The sequence below is a fragment of the Dendropsophus ebraccatus genome, chromosome 1, assembly GCF_027789765.1.
Source record: "Dendropsophus ebraccatus isolate aDenEbr1 chromosome 1, aDenEbr1.pat, whole genome shotgun sequence".
Taxonomy (NCBI): domain Eukaryota; kingdom Metazoa; phylum Chordata; class Amphibia; order Anura; family Hylidae; genus Dendropsophus; species Dendropsophus ebraccatus.
Window position 1 is genome coordinate 206,684,788 of NC_091454.1, and position 12,237 is coordinate 206,697,024.

The window sequence follows — 12,237 nt, forward strand, 5'->3', positions numbered from 1 at the left end:
GAGAGGTGCTGAAAGAAAGTGGCCATGTTTTTCCAAACCTGGATAACCCCTTAAACATATCCAAGTTATTTTGGTCGAACCGTTTAAGGGCACCATGCACATTCGCAGTGCCCCTAGTGGTGCCAGTCACCCCTCAAATAATTAATTTAGGGGTATAATGGGCATTTGGTACCTACAGATGTTGGTGTAAAGATTTTAGACTGTTAAAACAAAAATTTAAATTTTTCTAATAATATGTTCATTCAGCTCAAAATGACTTTTCACAAGAAACACCATGCCATGTCACATATGCACAGCTGCTAAGGTACCGGTACAGTTAGAACCCCCAACAAATGACCCAATTTTGTAAGTTACACCCCATAAAGTGATACTGTCACCCCCTTTTTTTATGAGGACTTCTAAAGCCTAAATTCCGCAGTTTTCGTGCCTTACATTATAAAACATTTCTTGGTGCTTGGTCCAGTAAAAAATGCTTTTTATCCTCGGTGGATTGTGCCACCTAGGCGGGGCTTCACGGCCACTATGCCACTTCGCCCTGCCCATCCTTGATATCATCAGCGTCTAGGCCCTGCCCCCTCAGCGCCCATTGGAATAGGCCGGCCTAGAGGTCTAAGCCTTAGCCGAATTAGTTCACAGAGGGACGGGGCCTGTGGTGCCAATGGGGGTGGGTAGAAAGTGACACAGAAGCCGTAAAGCCCCGCCCAGGTGGCACAATCCACTGATAAAAAGCATTTTTCACTGGACCAAGCTCCAATATATCTATTATAAAGTAATGCATGAAAATTGAAGAATGTAGACTTTACAGTAGTGTAGAGAAGTCCTCATACAGAAAGGGGGTGACAGTATCACTTTAAGGAATTGATTTAGGGGTGTAGTGAGCAGTCCGTGGCCACTATGATTTTTCAGAACTTGATGGTGCATGTTTGGGCAAACTTAGCATTAAAATCATCAGTCATTTTCAATGTCCCAGAGCGGGTGTGGCCTGTGCTATGTTCTTACCCACCTGTAGTAAGGTACCTCCATATAGGACCCTCTGGGTAAGGCCCCGTTCCCACTGAGCAAAACTAGCGGAATTCCGCGGCGGAATTGTCCGCCGCGGAATGTCGTTAGCCTCCCACTCATAATGGGAGTCTATGGGAGGCGCGCGCTCCTGCCCTGCCCCCCGCTGAAGAATGAACATGTTCTGGTTTTGCTCAGTGGGAACGGGGCCTAAAGGGTATCTGCATTCTACCTGCATTTTCTATTTCTGCTTACACTTCCGATTTTTGCCACTTGGTGTCACTGTCCCCAGTACACCATATTGCTCAGCTGAAGGAAATAAATGCTGTAAGGGTTAATTGTCACTGATTGTTAATGATTTGTCAGCAACTGTCAGGTGATTCTGCTGTAGCCAATCCGTGAGCTGGGTACCACACAGGCCTCACCCACCTATCACAGGCTAGTATACAGGGCCTTTCAGTATTTCTGCCAATTACAGAGCAGGATATTTACTGAGGTAAAAGACAGCTGGAGGCAGTTGTTGCTAGGGAGTCTAGTCCTGAGGAATTGGCAGGGGCCCCCCCATAAATGGGGGGACACACGGACTTGCGCCCCCCCCCCCCCTTTTTCTATTCACTTTTACTATGGGACACACTTGGTCTGTCCCGTTATGTGCTTTCTCCCCCCCCCTATTCTTCCTCACAGGTGGTAGCTACCTACCAGAAAGTTCGGTCCAGGCCATCAGCTGATTGGACCGTTGAAAAGTGCGGGAACTAGGAATACAGGAGAAGTCGTCACTGATTGGTCGCTGTCGGCTGAGCGGGAATCCGGTTTTGAATTTAAGGAGCTGGTTTCGGCTTCCAGCTCAGTCGCCGCGGATCATCTCGGAGGAAGAAGCTGCCAGGAGAAGACATCTGAAGAGGCCTGAAGGAGCGGCGCGAAGCGGCCAAGAAGCAGCGGTTTCCTGTGACCTGCAAGCCGGCGCGGCGAGGAGTGGAAGACGGCGAAGAGGGTGCCGGCGGTGAGCGCTCCGAGGTCAAGCGGTTCCAGGGGTCCGGTGAGCGGCGGCATCGCTGACGGCGGAGTGACTGGCCCGGAGTGACGCAGCAGCAGGAAGAAGAGAGAGCAGCATCCGGTTCCGGTGATGTCGTCCCTCACTGGTGAGCTATTGGCGGAGCTGCTGAGGAAGGCGGAGACCTCCGGCGGGGAGGCCTGGCTCCGGCGCTGCCTGCAAGAAGAGGTGCCGAGCAGTGAGGAGGCGGGGCCTGCCAGAGTGGTATGTCGGATCCTGCCCCCTAGAGAAGGTTCAGCGGTGAGCGGCGCGGAAGACCCGGTGGACAGGGGGCTGCGGCACGGTGTGAGGCCGGCTAAGAGGAGGCGGCGGGGTAAAAGAGCTAACCAATCCCCGCCTCCTCCGGCCCGCCGTGTCAGCAGTTCCCCGAGAAGAGGCAGCAGGTCTGGGGCCACAGGCACCGGGGCTGGAGAACAGGAGCAGCGGCGGTCCCCTCACCGAAGCAGTCATCGCAGTGACCGCAGCAGGCATTCCAGCAGGCACAGCAGACGCTCCAGCAGGCATTCCAGCGGCCACTCTGCCGGTGATCTCCCTCCTCCAGCACCAGTGAATACACCACAGCAGTCGGCTGGGACCGCATCAGCAGCTGTGGGTGAGTTTGCAGCATCTGCTGCCATTCCTGATGTTAATGTTTTGTTAGCCAACCCGGCTGTGGTAAAATTTTGTGGGTTATTGGCAAAGGGGGTGTCAGTTAATACCTCTTTGGCCAATGTATGGGACAGTGCTGCCATGCCTAATTTAACTCCTGAGCGCTCTGTTCCTCCAGTGTTGGAGAAAGGTGCAGGCACCACTGAAGTGTGCGTCAAAGAGGCTCTAACATGTGATGTGTCTCCCCTCGGGTATCATTTGAGTACTACTGTCAAGGAAAAAATTTGGAGGGGAGAGTTTGTGGATTTAATGTCATTACTGCCTTCGATCAAGGAGCCTGTTTTCAAAGTGGATAAAAAAGATGAGAAGGAAGAGGATAGAAAACGGGCTCCTAGATCCATTTTCAACTGGATTCAAGGATTTTGTGTATATAGTGCTGTGTTAGGTGAAAAGCGTCCAGAACTCTGTTCGGCTTTGTTTCAGCACTTGGACAGTATTCTGGAGGCGTATAGGAATTTTGGCGGCATGGCATGGTTTTCTTATGATGAAATGTACCGCCAAAAATTAGCTGTGCACCCAAACATGCGCCTAGGTTGTAAGGATGTGGGGTTATGGTTAAATCTGATGTTACCCCAGAGGAACACTAATGTAAAACCAACCGCTAATACACAAGCTAGTTTTCGCAAAGGTTATTGCTTTGCCTACAACGAGAGCCAGTGTAAATGGGCCGCTAATTGTCGATACCGTCACGAGTGCTCACATTCTTTTACAGGTTCCGGTTGTAAGTTGGTCGATAATTTAAAGTCGGTTAAGAGTTTTGAGTCAGTGGTCCGTGATAAAATTTTGAAGGAAGTCAGGGAGGGGAGGGTGGCTGGGCCTTTTCCGGACCCCCCTTTCCCTGATTTTAGAATTTCCCCCTTGGGCCTTGTACCCAAGCGGGAACCTAATTCTTTTCGTTTGATCCATCACCTCTCATACCCACAAGATGAGTCTCTCAATGCATTGACAGATAAGAGCAGCGCCTCAGTGGAATACGCATCCTTTGAGGATGCTGTATGTTTATTGAGGAAGTTTGGTAAAGGAGCGCTTATGGCAAAAAGTGACATTAAGTCAGCTTTTCGACTCTTACCTGTCAATCCTATGGGGTATAATTCATTGGGTTTTTATTTTGATGGTCAATACTTCTATGACAAATGCTTACCAATGGGATTTACACTGTCCTGTTACTATTTTGAAAGTTTCTCGTCTTTTATTGAATGGGTAGTGAATGCGGGAGTGCCTGATGGTGGTGTGATTCACTATCTCGACGATTTCTTATTCATTGGAAAAGCGGATTCTGAGACGTGTTTGAAGCTGTTGGAAAGGTTTAGAGATATGTGTGGGGAATTTGGTATTCCCATTGCGGAGGAAAAAACTGTAGCTCCGTGTACATGTCTTGAATTTTTAGGAGTTTCCATAGACTCTGTATCCATGGAGTTCGGCCTGCCACAGGATAAAATATGTAACCTGCAGTCAATGCTTTTAAAATTTTTAGGCAGGCGAAAAGTGTTTTTGAAGGAAATGCAATCCTTGCTTGGCATGTTAAATTTTGCCCTGAGGGTGATCCCCATGGGCCGTATTTTCTCCAGAAGATTATATATGGCCACTAGTGGCTTAAAATCTCCTTATTCCCATATTCGGCTAAATAAGGCTCTAAAGGAAGATTTTAACATGTGGTCTGAGTTTCTAGGTAAATTCAATGGTCGTTCTATGTGGCAGGAGGACTTTGTGGATGCTGACTCTCTGTTGCTGTACACAGATGCCGCTGGTTCTCTAGGTTATGGGGCATATTGGGCGGGCAGGTGGTCTGCAGAGGCTTGGCCGGAATCTTGGGTTTCAGCAGGTTTAGTTCGTAATATTGTTTTACTAGAGTTATTTCCAGTCTTAGTAGCTATTGTAGTTTGGGGTCAGTTTTTTAGAAATAAACGTATTCTTTTAAGGTCAGATAACAAAGGTGTGATATTTGCTGTTAATTGTTTGTCTTCCAAATCTCCTGAAGTTGTTAAGTTGTTGCGACATTTAGTATTATGTTGTTTGTCATTTAATATCTGGTTAAAAGCAGTTCATTTAGATGGGGTGAAGAATGTAATTGCAGATTCTCTCTCTCGTCGACAGTTTGCCGTATTCAGGAAGTTAGCCCCGGACGCGGAACAAGAGGGGGTGTCGTGCCCGAATCATCTATGGGACTTGGTCTGGGACTAATATCTAAGTTGATTAGTAATTCGGTTACCAGTAGAACATGGGCCTCATACTCGGCCGCATGGTTGGAATGGAAGCGCTTCTGTGAGATGAGAGAGACTGAGTACATGGATGTGGACGTGTGGCTGGCCTTAGCCTATGTAGAGCACTTGTCTGTGAGAAACATGTCGTTTTCTGCCTTGTCTAAACATTTAGCTGGTGTTTCTTTTTTCCTCAAAATATTTTGTGGTAGAAGCTTAATTAGTTATTTCCCTGTGGCACAAGCATTAAAAGGGTATAGGAAGCAAGCCCCTGTCAGGGAGCTGCGCAGACCTATTACTGTAGATCTGCTAGTGAAGATTTGTGATGTACTTAGGGTGGTGTGTGTGTCGCAGTTTGAAGTTTGTTTGTTCAAAGTGGCTTTTTGCTTAGCATTCTTTGCTGCGTTGCGCATTAGTGAGTTAGTGCCTAAGAATAAAACAACTTTGTCAGGCCTGTTGTTATCTGATGTTAAGGTTCATGACAGCCACTTGAACATATTGATCCGTTTTTCTAAAACAGATGTGTTAGGGAGAGGTTCATTGATTCGGATTAATGAATATTTGGGTTCTTTAGTGTGTCCTGTGCAGGCAGTGAAAGACTATTTGTTGATTCGTCCGCCTGTGGACGGCGTCTTGTTATTACATGAGGATTGGTCATTTTTAACTATGTTCCAGTTTAACGCTATTTTAAAAAAATGTTTGTTTAAATTGGGCCTAGAGAACTTGAAGTTGACTAGTCATTCATTTAGAATAGGCGCTGCTACAGAGGCGGCGGCTATTGGCTTAGATGAACAGATCATTAAACGTATTGGTAGATGGAGCTCTAACAGGTTTAAGTTATATGTTCGTCCTGGCCTGGTAGTATCATAATTCTTTTCTTATTACAGGTTTTAAAAAAATTTCAGTATGGATAATAGGACACTCGTTTGTTTTCTGGGCAGAACAGAGAGCAGTGAACCGTTCGTATTCAGCTATGTTAGACCTGGACAATAATAAATATTCAGTGCGATGGTTTGGCTTTAAAGGTCTTAGATGGAAAGATTTATACCCAAAGTTGCTCGGTTTGTCTACATCGTTGCCGCCACCCGATATACTTATCCTGCATGTAGGCGGCAATGATGTCGGCAAGGTTAGAACCGAGGTCCTAATTGCTGAAATTAAAAATGACCTGCTACTAATTCAAGCTCTTTTCCCACAGGTTTTCCTAATATTCTCGGAAATTGTACCCAGGCTGTCCTGGGTGGCAAAACACACTATGTTTTGTGAACGTATCCGTAAGCGGATCAATCACAATCTGGCCAAGTTCCTTCCTTCTATCGGAGGTGCTTCATTTAGGCACCACGAATTGGAAGGTTTTTTGCCGGGCTTATATATCTGGGATCTTGTACATCTCTCAGAAATAGGTTTGGACATCTTCAACATGGATTTTCAATCCATGGTGGAGATGGGGGCTGCGGTGCTTCTGGGGGGGGCCTGTGACTACGTCTCAGGCTAGTGGGGGTTTAATCTCCCAGTTCACCCTGGGAGGATAGGATTTTATCTTGGACAATTTTTAATGAAAGTTTTAAGCTTGGTTTATTTAACTGCTTTTTATTTATTGTAACCCTTACAAAGTACCGCGGCCATAAATATTTGCAAAGTAAAAGGTCTCTGTGTTTTATTGTTAGGTTAAGTTTTGGGGGTGGGGGCTTGCAATTCCGTGGCAGGGGCCCCCCCATAAATGGGGGGACACACGGACTTGCGCCCCCCCCCCCCTTTTTCTATTCACTTTTACTATGGGACACACTTGGTCTGTCCCGTTATGTGCTTTCTCCCCCCCCCCTATTCTTCCTCACAGGTGGTAGCTACCTACCAGAAAGTTCGGTCCAGGCCATCAGCTGATTGGACCGTTGAAAAGTGCGGGAACTAGGAATACAGGAGAAGTCGTCACTGATTGGTCGCTGTCGGCTGAGCGGGAATCCGGTTTTGAATTTAAGGAGCTGGTTTCGGCTTCCAGCTCAGTCGCCGCGGATCATCTCGGAGGAAGAAGCTCCCGCCCTCCCTCCCTATTTTTTAAGTTCTAGGAAACGTCGCGGACTTTGTAGTGGGGGTTTAATCTCCCAGTTCACCCTGGGAGGATAGGATTTTATCTTGGACAATTTTTAATGAAAGTTTTAAGCTTGGTTTATTTAACTGCTTTTTATTTATTGTAACCCTTACAAAGTACCGCGGCCATAAATATTTGCAAAGTAAAAGGTCTCTGTGTTTTATTGTTAGGTTAAGTTTTGGGGGTGGGGGCTTGCAATTCCGTGTTAAGTTCCTGTCACAAATATTACACAGTGCTAAAACCTAACAAGGGGCAACTACCCAAAAAGGGACAAACCTCTACTACGCCCGGAGGTGACCAATTTATATAGATGTGCTATTCAGGAAGTCCTTCTACTGTCTTGACTATTCCCAGTGGAGCAAAGTGCGTATAAAGCCCCGAACCCCATTGATCTTTGCTTGGCCTACTCGGGTAATATTAAGGGATTAGCTTTTGCCCAATTGTATAGGCCCAGGGCCCATGTTCCCAGTCCTGGCACTCCATGATCTCTTCTGGCGATAGGCGGTATTTCTCCAAACCGTGAGTACGGGTCATTCACCAACCAAGTCCTCTTCAGTCAGGTCACCCCAGAGTTCTGTCACGACATAGGCAAGGCCCCATGGTAGCCTAACCTAAAGACTGTAACCTATCTATTTCTAAGTCCATCAGTGAGAAACTGAGCTTTATTATATACTACCTGACACAAGTACCCAGCTCACAGCATCCATTATTGTCTGTCCAATGGCAACTTCTGTTAAGGGTCTGTTCACACGTACACACTCGCTGCGTAAAACTCGCACAGAACTCGCATCAAACTCGAGTGAAAGTAGCTGCGTTTTTTGTGGTGTTGAACTAGCCATGTGAAAATCAAAACTCGCATGTAAAAATTGCACCAAACAAGCAGCGAGAATACACATACATTGACTTGATAGCCATCAGTATCGCTGTGAATTTATGTGCAAGAAACTCACAGCGATAAATACGCAGCGAGTCTGTACGTGTGAACAGACCCTAAAAGTCAGTACCTGTTATTGACTGTGACTACAGTAGACTTGTTCCTATTTAACCCCTTAACGACGGCAGGCGTATATTTACACCCTGCGGTCGGTAAGGGAGTTCAGAGCGGGGCCGCGGTCCCGGGTGCCGCATGTAGACCAGGACCACGGCTATTAGCAGGCAAGGTCTGATCGCCGTGCCTGCTAATCAGGTAATCAGATGACAGCTGCATCAGATCACCTTCCGGAGCCGTTCCCTGGTGTCTAGTGGGGTGGAGCGATCCACACATCCGTAATGGCGCTGATCCCAGCTCGGCATTCGGTTGCTTCCAGCTGCAGCAGCCGGAAGCAATCAAGTGCCTATCTCATCGATCTATGCTGTATATCTATACAGCATAGATCGTAATGAGAGATCAGTGTGCTTATACTAGAAGTCCCCCAGGGGAAATAACCCTAACCCCAGGGGGAATAACCCTAACCCCAGGGGGGCTTCTAGTATAAAAAAAAAAAAAAAAAAAAAAAAAGTGTCATTAATAATAAAAGCCCCCTCCCCTAATAAAAGTTTGAATCACCCCACTTTTCCCATGTTATAAATAAAAATAAATAAATAAACATGATTGGTGTTGCCGAGTTTGTAATTGCCCAAACTATTAATTAATCACATTCCTGATCTCGCACGGTAAACGGCGTAAGTGCAAAAAATTCCAAAGTGCAAAATTGTGCATTTTGGGTCGCATCAAATCCAGAAAAATTATAATAAAAAGCAATCAAAAAGTTGTATATGCGCAATCAAGGTACCGATAGAAAGAACATGTCATGACGCAAAAAATGACACCTGACACAGCCCCATAGACCAAAGGATAAAGGCGCTATAAGCCTGGGAATGGAGCGATTTTAAGGAACGTATATTTGTTAACAATGGTTTGAATTTTTTACAGGCCATCAGATAAAAGAAAAGTTATACGTGTTACATATCGTTTTAATCGTAACGACGGACATATATAACAAGTCAGTTTTACCCCAGGGCGAAATGCGTAAAAACAAATACCCCCCCCCCCCCCCCCCCCCCCCCCCCCCCCCCCCCCCCAAATAAACAAAATGCGTTCATCAGAGACTATGGGGGGGATTTATCAAACATGGTGTAAAGTGAAACTGGCTCAGTTGCCCCTAGTAACCAATCAGATTCCACCTTTCATTTTCCAAAGAGTCTGTGAGGAATGAGAAGTGGAATCTGATTGGTTGCTAGGGGCAACGGAGCCAGTTTCACTTTACACCCTGTTTGATAAATCTCCCGCTATGTGTTTTCCTTACACAACACCTGCACCTGTGCTAACTAAAAAGTGTGTGTTGGTACGTCTAGGGAAGGGCACATACTGTACCACTCCTGTGACAGGTGCCTCAGTGGTACACCACCATCTTACCCAGCTACACAACAATGACGTCCTTCAGCAGACCGACTATCCCCAGTGGAGCAAAAAGAGGGGTTGTGCTTGCTTTTTTTGCAAAATGATCTGTAGTTTTTATTAGTACCCTTTTGGGTACATATAACTTTTAGATTAAATTTGATATCATTTCTCCTCCTAGATAGAGAAGAGATTAGTGACTGAGCAGGGACCTTCCCCATTCTGGAATACTCTTACCCCATATAGAGGTGTATAATGGAGTACAATACCCAAAGTTGCTTGCTCTGCCATTATACAGTTACCCCCTCTATGTCACTAGTGTACATTGGATACTTTATGCATTACTTTTATGTATTCATTGCTGAGATGAAACAGTAAGTTAGTACTATAATACAGTGCAACAAGTACTGGCTTTGGGGTGTAGTGTCCAATAACCAAAAATGTTTGATAAGTAAACCACATAGTAGGACACTTCAACTACCAAAACCACATTAAAGACAACAGATCTGTGGTAAAGCATACAGGTGACCAGGGTTGTGGAGTCGGTAAGCCGCAGCTCCGACTCTGACTCCGACTTCTAAATTTTATCAGGACCGACTCTGACTCCCACTCCTGCTCCTTCATCAATGTCCAGTCAGATACCAGGGGAGTTATTTATCACACTGGCTCAGCTGCTTCTCGCTAATATCCTACATGTTCCTGGGGTGATTTCTTAGGGTGCGTGCACACTACGGAATGGCGACAAAAAAACAGTCGTGCATTCCGCAGCTTGCACCCGCTGGCGGACTGATGTGGGCGCGCGTGTCCGCCGGTGTCATAAACTGTGCCTGCATCAGTCCGCCGGAGGGTGCGAGCTGCGGAATGCGCAACGGGCTTTTCGTCGCCATTCCATAGTGTGCACGCACCCTAAGTGAATAAAGAAAGATATAAAGCAGCTTCTTCTGTGTGTGCAGTGGATGCAGCCAGTCTCCAGCCTCCATGTCCTGAACTACTCACAACTACACTAGTGTAAATATCCATGTGATATAGAGGTCAGCCATAGTGATATAGAGAGGGGTCACACATAGTGATATAGAGGGGTCACACATAGTGATATAGAGGGGGGTCACACATTGTGATATAGAGGGGGGGTCACACATAGTGATATACAGGGGGTCACACATAGTGATATAGAGGGGTCAAACAAAGTAATATAGAGGTCACACATAGTGATATAGAGGGGTCACACATAGTGATATAGAGGGGTCACATATAGTGATATAGAGGGTTCACACATAGTGATATAGAGAGGGGTCACACAGTGATATACAGGGGGTCACACACAGAGATATAGAGGGGTCAAACATAGTGATATAGACAGGTCAGCCATAGTGATATAGAGGGGTCACACAGAGATATAGAGGGGTCACACATAGTGATATAGAGGGGTCACACAGAGATATAGAGGGGTCACACATAGTGATATAGAGAGAGGTCACACATAGTGATATAGAGAGGGGTCACACATAGTGATATACAGGGGGTCACACACAGAGATATAGAGGGGTCACACATAGTGATATAGACAGGTCAGCCATAGTGATATAGAGGGGTCACACATAGTGATATAGACAGGTCAGCCATAGTGATATGACTGTCCATATGGTCCCACATATCTAAAACCTTTGCCAGGAATAAAACATGGACACAATTGTAACTTTAGTGCTGGATGGTGGTGGCCACAGCATTTATTACTTTATAACTAAAACGTTAAATACCAACTGGCCCACTGTGCCTTTAAAACCAGCAAAGGGGTCTGCCGCCGCCGACTCCAACTGCGCATGTCCGCTGTGCTACCAAACTTGTCTTAAAAATTCCGCCTGCTGTGACTTCTCATAATAAGGGAGGGAGGGCGGCCAAATCCATGGTAATGATCTGTGGACTGGAGGCTGATGACGCAGACACTGTGTATATAACTGCAACAGGGGAAGGTGACGTCACGCCTCTAGATCAATGTCAGCTCACTGTCAGTGTCGGCACTCCTGAATTATCGCGGGCCCGCAGGAACTCATCCAGTCAGTGACTACAGCTGTGTCTCGCCTCACTCACTGATTGAGCAGGCATTTCTGAGTGGGGCCGTGACATCACAGGATTGGGAGCGCATTGCATGTTGCACTGTGAGGGCACAGAGATGGTAAATAGGATTTCTTTATTATAAACAAACCACCCCCTGTCCCCCCTGGATTTTTCACTGTTGCCCAGAATACCCCTTTAATTTCTGCCTCTCTCTCTCTCTCTCTCTCTCTCTCTCTCTCTCTCTCTCTCTCTCTCACACACACACACACACACACAAACACACACACGCACAGCCTGCTGCAGCAATAGCACACACACACACACAGCCTCCTGCAGCAATAGCACACACACAGCCTACTGCAGCTATAGCACACACACACAGCCTCCTGCAGCAATAGCACACACACAGCCTGCTGCAGCCATAGCACACACACACACAGCCTGCTGCAGCCATAGTGCACACACACACACACACACGCTGCTTGCTGCCATAGCACACACAGCCTGCTGCAGCAATAGCACACACACACACAGCCTACTGCAGCCATAGCGCACACACACACAGCCTGCTGCAGCCATAGCACACACACAGCCTACTGCAGCCATAGCGCGCACACACACACACAGCCTGCTGCAGCCATAGCGCACACACACAGCCTGCTGCAGCCATAGCACACACAGCCTGCTGCAGCCATAGCGCACACACACAGCCTGCTGCAGCCATAGCACACACAGCCTGCTGCAACTATAGCACACACACACACAGCCTGCTGCAGCCATAGTACATACACACACAGCCTGCTGCAGCCATAGCATAGACAGC